Here is an 8678-nt window from a genome sequence, read left to right as displayed (position 1 = left end):
CATCTCCCTATCTTCAATCTCGAATCTTTTTACTCCTTTTCTACTATATTCTCCAAGCCCTTAGAAGAAGCAGGGGGAAAAAAATGTCCTGTTAGAACAAACGACTCAACAATAAATAGCTTATCCATTTGTACCACCTTAAGCATCCATGAGTCTTCACATTCATGGCTACTCACAACAAAAAGATTTACTTATTTAGGCTGATAGGAGAAATACTTTTAAAGGATATAAGAAAGGGATAACCAGTAGGCAGTTTGATGCCATGTCCAACTACCAAAACAACAGTAGTTAATGTCTGATTTCAATAGGATATGTGAGCTCTCCAGCTATGTTTTTCTTCTTTTCTAAATCATGTTTACAAACCCAGGCACAAGTTCCTTCCTGTAGAACAGACTTTTAATGCAATGAAGTGGTTAGCACTGTATTATTTGTGTTTCTATACAAAGTAGGTATGAAAACGGGAGGCTAGAGAAAATTCATTATTGAAACTGTGTAGTGAAGAAAGGAACAGAGGACTCATATGGCGTTCACATGAATGTTATACAATGAAAATATTCCCAGAGTTGCTTGAGATTAATAGTTCAATATACTCTTTAATATTTGCCCGCTTGAAACAAGTTGATGTCATCATGGAAGAGGAAAACTCAACTGAAAAACATTCCTCCATTTGATTATCTGTAGGCTATTGTGTGAGTCCACTTTCTTAACTGATGGTGGGTGTGGAAGGGTTCTGCCTCTGTGGGCAGTGCCAAATCTGCACACATGATCATGAGTTGTATAAAAAGTCAATTCTCATAATCAGTATTGGAATGACATCAGATATTTTTTCTATTGACGAAGGGATGGAAAATGTATGGATATAAGCATATAATGAACTTCTGTTTGGCTGAAAAGATAAAGGAAATTATTATGTTTGCAGGGAAATAGAAGGAACTTGAAAATTTTATACTAAATGGCATAGCCCAGACCTAGAAAGACAAATGATGCACATTTTCTTCTATTTTTGAAAAACTTTTCTAAATCTCTAGACTTGAGTATATAACTTGAAATAAGCACAAGGGTCAGGCAATTAGAAAAAGTCTATGTTATGTGTTTTTGGAGAAAGTTGTTTCAATTTTGATATCACTGATACTCCCAATATGTGTTACAATACAGTTTTGCTTATTAGTGGATATTATTTGTAAAATATGCTAGATATGATTATTAATTTTAACATATATATATATTTGTTGATATTTGCCTCTATTACTTTCTGTCTCTCTGCCCAATAGTCACCCTCCTCCTACCCAAGTGTCTGTTTTCTATTTCCTGTCTTGTTTGTTTGTTTGTTTGTTTTGAGACAGGGCTTCTCTTTACATCTCTGACCACCCTGGAACTGTAGACCAGGCTGGCCTCAAACTCAGAAATCCGCCTGCCTCTGCCTCTCAAGTGGTGGGATTAAAGGCGTGCGCCACCACTGCCCAGCACCATTTCCTTTCTTTAAGAAATTGTGTATCCCATAGGAGAGAAACTACATACAAATTTTCTTATTGGTCCTTTTTATTTGGTCTATTATAATATATCACGTTCCATTAATCCTCCTCTACTGATTGATTCTAATTCTCTTTGTGATTGAATAAAACTCTAAATAATATTTGATGGTCATCCAATGTTACTGGACATCGATGAACCATCTTCAGCTCCATGGTGCAAAGCAGCTTCTAGAACCACTTGTGAATTTGGTTCACTTTACTTTCTTAGATGGTAAGTTTTATTTCATAAGAATTGTTTACAATTTCTTTTAAGGTTCCTCTAGGGATTTGTGTAATTTAGTTATATTTTAAAGCCATAAATCATGCCTGTCATGCCTAGCGTATCCAGTCAAACATTCTATTATAGTGAGATTAAATATTAATTTTTGGAAATAAATAATATCTAATAAAATAATATCATCAATAGTTGAAAAGACCTTTGGAATTAATTGGTGCCAGCATTTACATCAAGAGCATGATCAACACTCTAATAAGTCAACTTTACTCACCATGTAAAGTTAACTTCTGTTAAACAGTTGTTAGCAACAGCTTATCGTATTGGAAACAGTATGACCAGTTCTAAAATGTTTGAGAATTATTCCCACTAAAAATGCTTGCAAAACAATTTCTTCTCCATTTTCTAGCATTAATAAATGTAAATCACGGTTATGATTAGGTTAAATGTTGGAGGTAATCATAAAATCTTTAATTAGTTATTTGTTGAGTTTGTGGCATTAATATTAACAGTTAGAGATATTGTAATGTGAGTAGAAACATAGTTGTTTAATTTTAAAACTTTCTTGTTTTTATTTGACATTCTATCTCAGTTCATTAACTTAAATGACACCACTGTTTTATAACTAAAAGATTGTTAACACACTACACATAGCTTCCAGATTTCACTAAAACGTGATATGTCCACCAGATGGCGATACATGACCTAAAAAAACTAGACCTTCCCTAGACTAACTCTTTAGTAAAAAATGTTAGCAAAATATGCCTTAAATTTTTGAAAAATCAAATACAACTTGTTTTTCCGTAATGTAATACAAATTCCCTTCAGTATATTACATTCCACCTAAGTCATGAAATAAAAAGTTACGTGCTTTAGTGATAATGCCAGTTAGATCATATTTCATTCTTGTGGTAATGTATTTATTAATAATAGTTATCATCTTGGAAGAAAATGTATTATAATATTATGTTTTTATAACATATTTGGATTTCACATTTTGTCATGGATATAACACACACTTCAAAATAATCATATAAGGGTTTGAATGTTCAGATTATATATATATATATATATATATATATATACTTTTGAAAAATCAATTGAAAGAGACTCTTTCACAACCATAATGTTTGTTTAGTAATATCATCATGAAAGTAAAATTATTCTTTTTAATTTAGAAAAGTAAAGAAAGCTGTTTAAACGATATAAACGATATAACCAATGTGACCAAGTAAAGCGTAGAGCTCTGTCCTTATATTACAGTTTATTCATGGGAAGAGAAAAAGGGGAGTAGAACAAAGTGAAATTAGAACAAACTAGAATATAATGACATTGAAAGCCTGAAAGTTCACCCGATATTTCCATGCTGTGACTTTTAATAAACAAGTCCTATTGAATAGTTGCGGAGCAATTGGTGATTAATTGTGAAGCTTCAAAGAACAAACCAAGTTTTGACCCTTTACAAAAATGTAAAAGCCTGAATCAAACCATAGTTTGGGAAATTACATGAGAATGGGGAGACAGAATAACGTTCTTAAGTTTGTACACATCTCACTGAGAAAGGTTATCCTCCTTCAATCATTCACACTACACTAGCCTGGGAGATTATTTTTTTTAATTTTTAATATTTTTATTACATATTTTCCTCAATTACATTTCCAATGCTATCCCAAAAGTCCCCCATAGCGCCCCCCACTTCCCTACCCACCCATTCCCATTCTTTTGGCCCTGGCATTCCCCTATATTGGGGCATATAAAGTTTGCAAGTCCAATGGGCCTCTCTTTCCATTGATGGCCGACTAGGCCATCTTTCGATACATATGCAGCTAGAGACAAGAGCTCCGGGGTTCTGGTTAGTACATCATGTTGTTCCAACAATAGGGTTGCAGATCCCTTTAGCTCCTTGGGTACTTTCTCTAGCTTCTCCATTGGGAGCCCTGTGATACATCCAATAGCTGACTGTGAACATCCACTCCTGTGTTTGCTAGGCCCCGGCATCTTCTCACAACAGACAGCTATATTTGGGTCCTTTCAGCAAAATCTTGCTAGTGTATGCAATGGTGTCAGCGTTTAGAAGCTGATTATGGGATGCATCCCTGGATACGGCAGTCTCTAAATGGTCCATCCTTTCATCACAGCTACGAACTTTGTCTCTGTAACTCCTTCCCTGGGTGTTTTGTTCCCAATTCTAAGAAGGTGCACAGTGTCCACACTTTGGTCTTCATTCTTCTTGAGTTTCATGCGTTTAGCACATTGTATCTTATATCTTGGGTATCCTAAGTTTTGGGCTAATATCCACTTATCAGTGAATACATATTGTGTGAGTTCTTTTGTGATTGTGTTACTTCACTCAAGATGATGCCCTCCAGGTCCATCCATTTGGCTAGGAATTTCATAAATTTATTCTTTTTAATAGCTGAGTAGTATTCCATTGTGTAAATGTACCATAATTTCTGTATCCATTCCTCTGTTGAGGGACATCTGGGTTCTTTCCAGCTTCTGGCTATTATAAATAGGGCTGCTATGAACATAGTGGAGCATGTGTCCTTTTTACCGGTTGGGCCATCTTCTGGATATATGCCCAGGAGAGGTATTGCTGGATCCTCCGGTAGTACTATGTCCAATTTTCTGAGGAACCGCCAGACTGATTTCCAGAGTGGTTGTACAAGCTTTTAATCCCACCAACAATGGAGGAGTGTTCCTCTTTCTCCACATCCTCGCCAGCATCTGCTGTCACCTGAATTTTTGATCTTAGCCATTCTGACTGGTGTGAGGTGGAATCTCAGGGTTGTTTTGATTTGCATTTCCCTGATGATTAAGGATGTTGAACATTTTTTCAGGTGCTTTAATTTTATCCACTAATATTAGGAATACCACATGAATTGTGGGAATAGCAGAAATTATGTATCAGATTTTAAAGAGATGTGGTCAAATTTGTTGCTGACGATGAAGAGATTCCATCATCAAAGGGTACCATTGGTTTTGAGGCAAAGGGATGGCAACAAACTTCTGTTAAGACAGTGAATCTTTAATGGAAAAACACTGTATTGTGTTAAATATGCAACTCAGAATATGCACGAGACTAAATTCTCATAGATTTATGAGATACTACAAAGACTTATCAGTAGGTCTGAGATGCAACTGTTTGAGAAGGAAGATAGTGAGAACTATATTTTTAAAGAACTGTCAGTATTTGTTGCACTTGTACACACAAAATGCAAGTCTATTAGTAATGTTTAATGGTATTGAGAGTATATTTGTCACCACACACTGAAGAAAAGAATTTGTCTTGTGTTTTACTCACTATTTGTTTTTGTTTTTTTGTTTGTTTGTTTGTTTTGGGTTTTTTTTTTTTTTGAGACAGGGTTTCTCTGTGTAGCCCTGGCTGTCCTGGAACTCACTCTGTAGACCAGGCTGGCCTCAAACTCAGAAATTCACCTGCCTCTGCCTCCCAAGTGCTGGGATTAAAGGCGTGCGCCAGCAGGCTCAGCTTACTCACTATTCATAAAGAATCCTAGTGGTTTTATAATTTAGAAATGAAAAATGGGCACATAGAAATTACAAACACCTTCAAATTGACACAGTAATGTGACTGTGATGCTAAAGCCCAGGAAAAGCGCATGGTACTTTTATTCAATTGTTTCTCTGTCTTTTAAGGAATATTTTTGCATAAATTATTTTCTTTTTCTTTTTTTTTTTTGACTTACTAAACTAATAATATAATAAATGAGTAAATTATATGCTATGAGTTAAAAATAAAGGAATGGAGACAGGTCTTGGTGTTAGAGAACCTGCTTAGCAACTATGACACAGCAGTATGGAAAACAGCAAGTATGCGATTTCAGTCCTCAGAGGGATGGTGTTGGAGAGAGGGAGGGGGAGGAGGAGGGGGAGTGTTAGTGGAGGGGAGAATGCTTTGGAAGCTGTTGCTGCTGCTGTCCTTGCCTCCAACTTAAGGTATTGTATTTGGAACTTAAGCTGTGGTAGAGAGGGTAGTATAAAGAAGGTATTTATCATTGGACAGGAAGTGATGACTAATCTGGGTAATGCAGTTAATGTCCTCCAAAATAAAATAAATAAATAAATAAGACTTAAAAACAAATAAATATTGGTGAAGTTAATTTTATGATAAAAAATTCTGTTCTTTGCAAAAAATAAAAAAGGTTAGGCAGAAGAAAGACAGGTATAAATGTGAGCATTTGTGCTTATTGAGGTAAAGCAGAAAGTTAAGTGACATAGGCAGATGTTTAGAGCAATAGTAAGGCAGGCAGGCCCAGAAATGTTAATCCACACAGTAAGCACTGTGATAAAGTCAAAATGCAAAATATCAAAGTTTAGTTTTCTCTCTCAAGGAACCCCATGATATTTTGGCATGTGCTGTGTTTGACTGGATGAATAGGCTTGTGGTGACACAGACTGGGCATGGAAGTCAGATGACAACCTTTGTGGGTGTCCTTCTCAAAGGCTCTGGGTTTTGACAATGAATGTGCCAAGGTAGGTGGCCAGATAGGTTTCTGGGACTCTCCTATCTTCACATTCCAGTCCCGTGGAGGATCTTAGATTGCAGATTCTTGTGGTTATGGCCGGGCGAATGTAGCTTCTGAGGATCTGAATTCAGGGTCTCAAGCTTCAGAAGGAAGCACTTTACCCACAGAGGCACCTGCCCAATCTGTGTTGGTCTTATACCTTAAAAATGGGCATTTAGTACAAGGAGATAGGAATGGATCAATTCGCATTCTTCTACATGATAACCGCCAGTTGTGCCAGCACCATTTGTTGAAAATGCTGTCTTTTTTCCACTGGATGGTTTTTGCTCCCTTGTCAAAGATCAAGTGACCATAGGTGTGTGGGTTCATCTCAGGGTCTTCAATTCTGTTCCATTGGTCTACTTGTCTGTCGTTATACCAGTACCATGCAGTTTTTATCACAATTGCTCTGTAGTACAGCTTTAGGTCAGGCATGGTGATTCCACAAGAGGTTCTTTTTTCCCTGAGAAGAGTTTTTGCTATCCTAGGTTTTTTGTTGTTCCAGATGAATTTGCAGATTGCCCTTTCTAATTCGTTGAAGAATTGAGTTGGAATTTTGATGGGGATTGCATTGAATCTGTAGATTGCTTTTGGTAAGATAACCATTCACTGGAAAGAGAGGCCCATTGGACTTGCAAACTTTATATGCCCCAGTACAGGGGAATGCCAGGGCCAAAATGTGGGAGTTGGTGGGTAGGGGAGTGGGGGGGGGGTGTATTGGGGACTTTTTGGATAGCATTGGAAATGTAAATGAGGAAAATACCTAATAAAAAAATTAATTCAAAAAAATGGCATTTAAACCCACAAAATGGAAAACTTACCTCAGAGAGTGTGCAGTCTGGGTCTAGAAAAGAGCAAGAAACAAAATGACCACATGTGTGTGGTACCTTAGACAAAAATTTAAATGTTTCAACTCCACTTGTTTGTCTTTTAACTAAACTGTTACCTTTGTTTACAATAATAAACATTGATTATAAAACAGTGTCTTTTATTCTCTTCAGTACTCTAGCTGCTAGCTGTACATAGCTGCTTACATCTTAATTTACGTTAACTAATTAAATTACATTGAGTTAAGTATTCGATAATCTAGTCACAAGGGCACATTTCATAAGCTCGGTGGCCTCTGTGATGAGTGGTCACTCCCCTGCTCCACTCAGCAGACCTCCACTTGAAGCGGGTTCTTCCATTCCTGTCAGTCTTCATTTGCTTCCATTAAACATGTTTCGAAACAGTTTCATTGTGAATTCTCCTTCTGCCCTTTGAAATATGTGCAGATCAATTCAATGCCTCTCATTTGTTTCACAGCTCGAAACATGTTTCTCAAGACCCCGGAGTCAACCTTTTGAAATGAAAACATTTGGGACGTTCCTCTATGTTCCAGTTTCAGGCACAGTACTGAAGAAATTATGACAAAGTTTGTTTTCCTGTAAAGAAGGGCATTACTGGACAAAGTCTGTGCTGCCCCACAATACCCACCTGTGACCTTCCTATCCTTTAAGAAGCACAATTAAAATCAGAGTGAGCCTCTGCAACTTGAAGAAAATCTGCACCCGTTGAAATTTATCATGTGAGTGTTTGGCATAGAAGAGAAAACATCCATCCAGGGAACTTTGTTACATTGTACTTACTTAGATTAAATGTAACTTAATTTATTCTATTAAAATTTGAGTTTTAAGGTTGGAGAGATGGTATAATGATCAAGAACAAGTGCCATTCTTCCATAGGATAAGAAAGTAGCTCCCGTCACCCATGGCTAGAGGCTCATAACCACTTCTAAGTAAATTTCCAGAGTATCTTAAGCCTCCTTATGAACTTGTGGGCCAGGAACATCCACACACACATATATTTATGTACATAAATAAAAATAAGTATTTATTTTAATGGAGATATATTAGGACAACTACATTCTTAAAGTATGAAGTGAACAGCCACATTCACTGTCTCTGTTTGTTTCATGCTCCTGGTAATACACCACTCATAACCTGTGAAGAAAAACAAAAATATTAATATTGACCTGTGCAAAGTTTCACAGCAAAATTCACGAACAACAGTATTTTTAACCTGGGGTAAAAGAATTTACTCTTATGTCTTATATCTATTTCTACAAATATCAAGTCAAACACACACACACACAGACACACACACACACACACACACTGGAGGGAATGGAGAGAGAGGGGGGTGGGCTAAAATTCAAACACAGTGGTAAAACCCAAACTAAGAAAACCTATGACCCTTGTACCCATTTCTGTCTTAGCTATGGTTTCTATGCTGTTGTAAGACCTCATAGCCAAAGGAAACATTTAATTCACAGTGAAAAATGTATTGCTTTCCTTGCATTCCAGATATAGTGAGATCAAAAGTTAACATTAAAAATTATGTCATCTATTTAAATGTATTTACATT

Source organism: Mus caroli, unplaced genomic scaffold (genome assembly GCF_978045245.1).
Source record: "Mus caroli unplaced genomic scaffold, Mus_caroli_1 scaffold_16, whole genome shotgun sequence".
Classification (NCBI taxonomy): Eukaryota; Metazoa; Chordata; class Mammalia; order Rodentia; family Muridae; genus Mus; species Mus caroli.
This window is presented reverse-complemented; position numbering follows the sequence as displayed.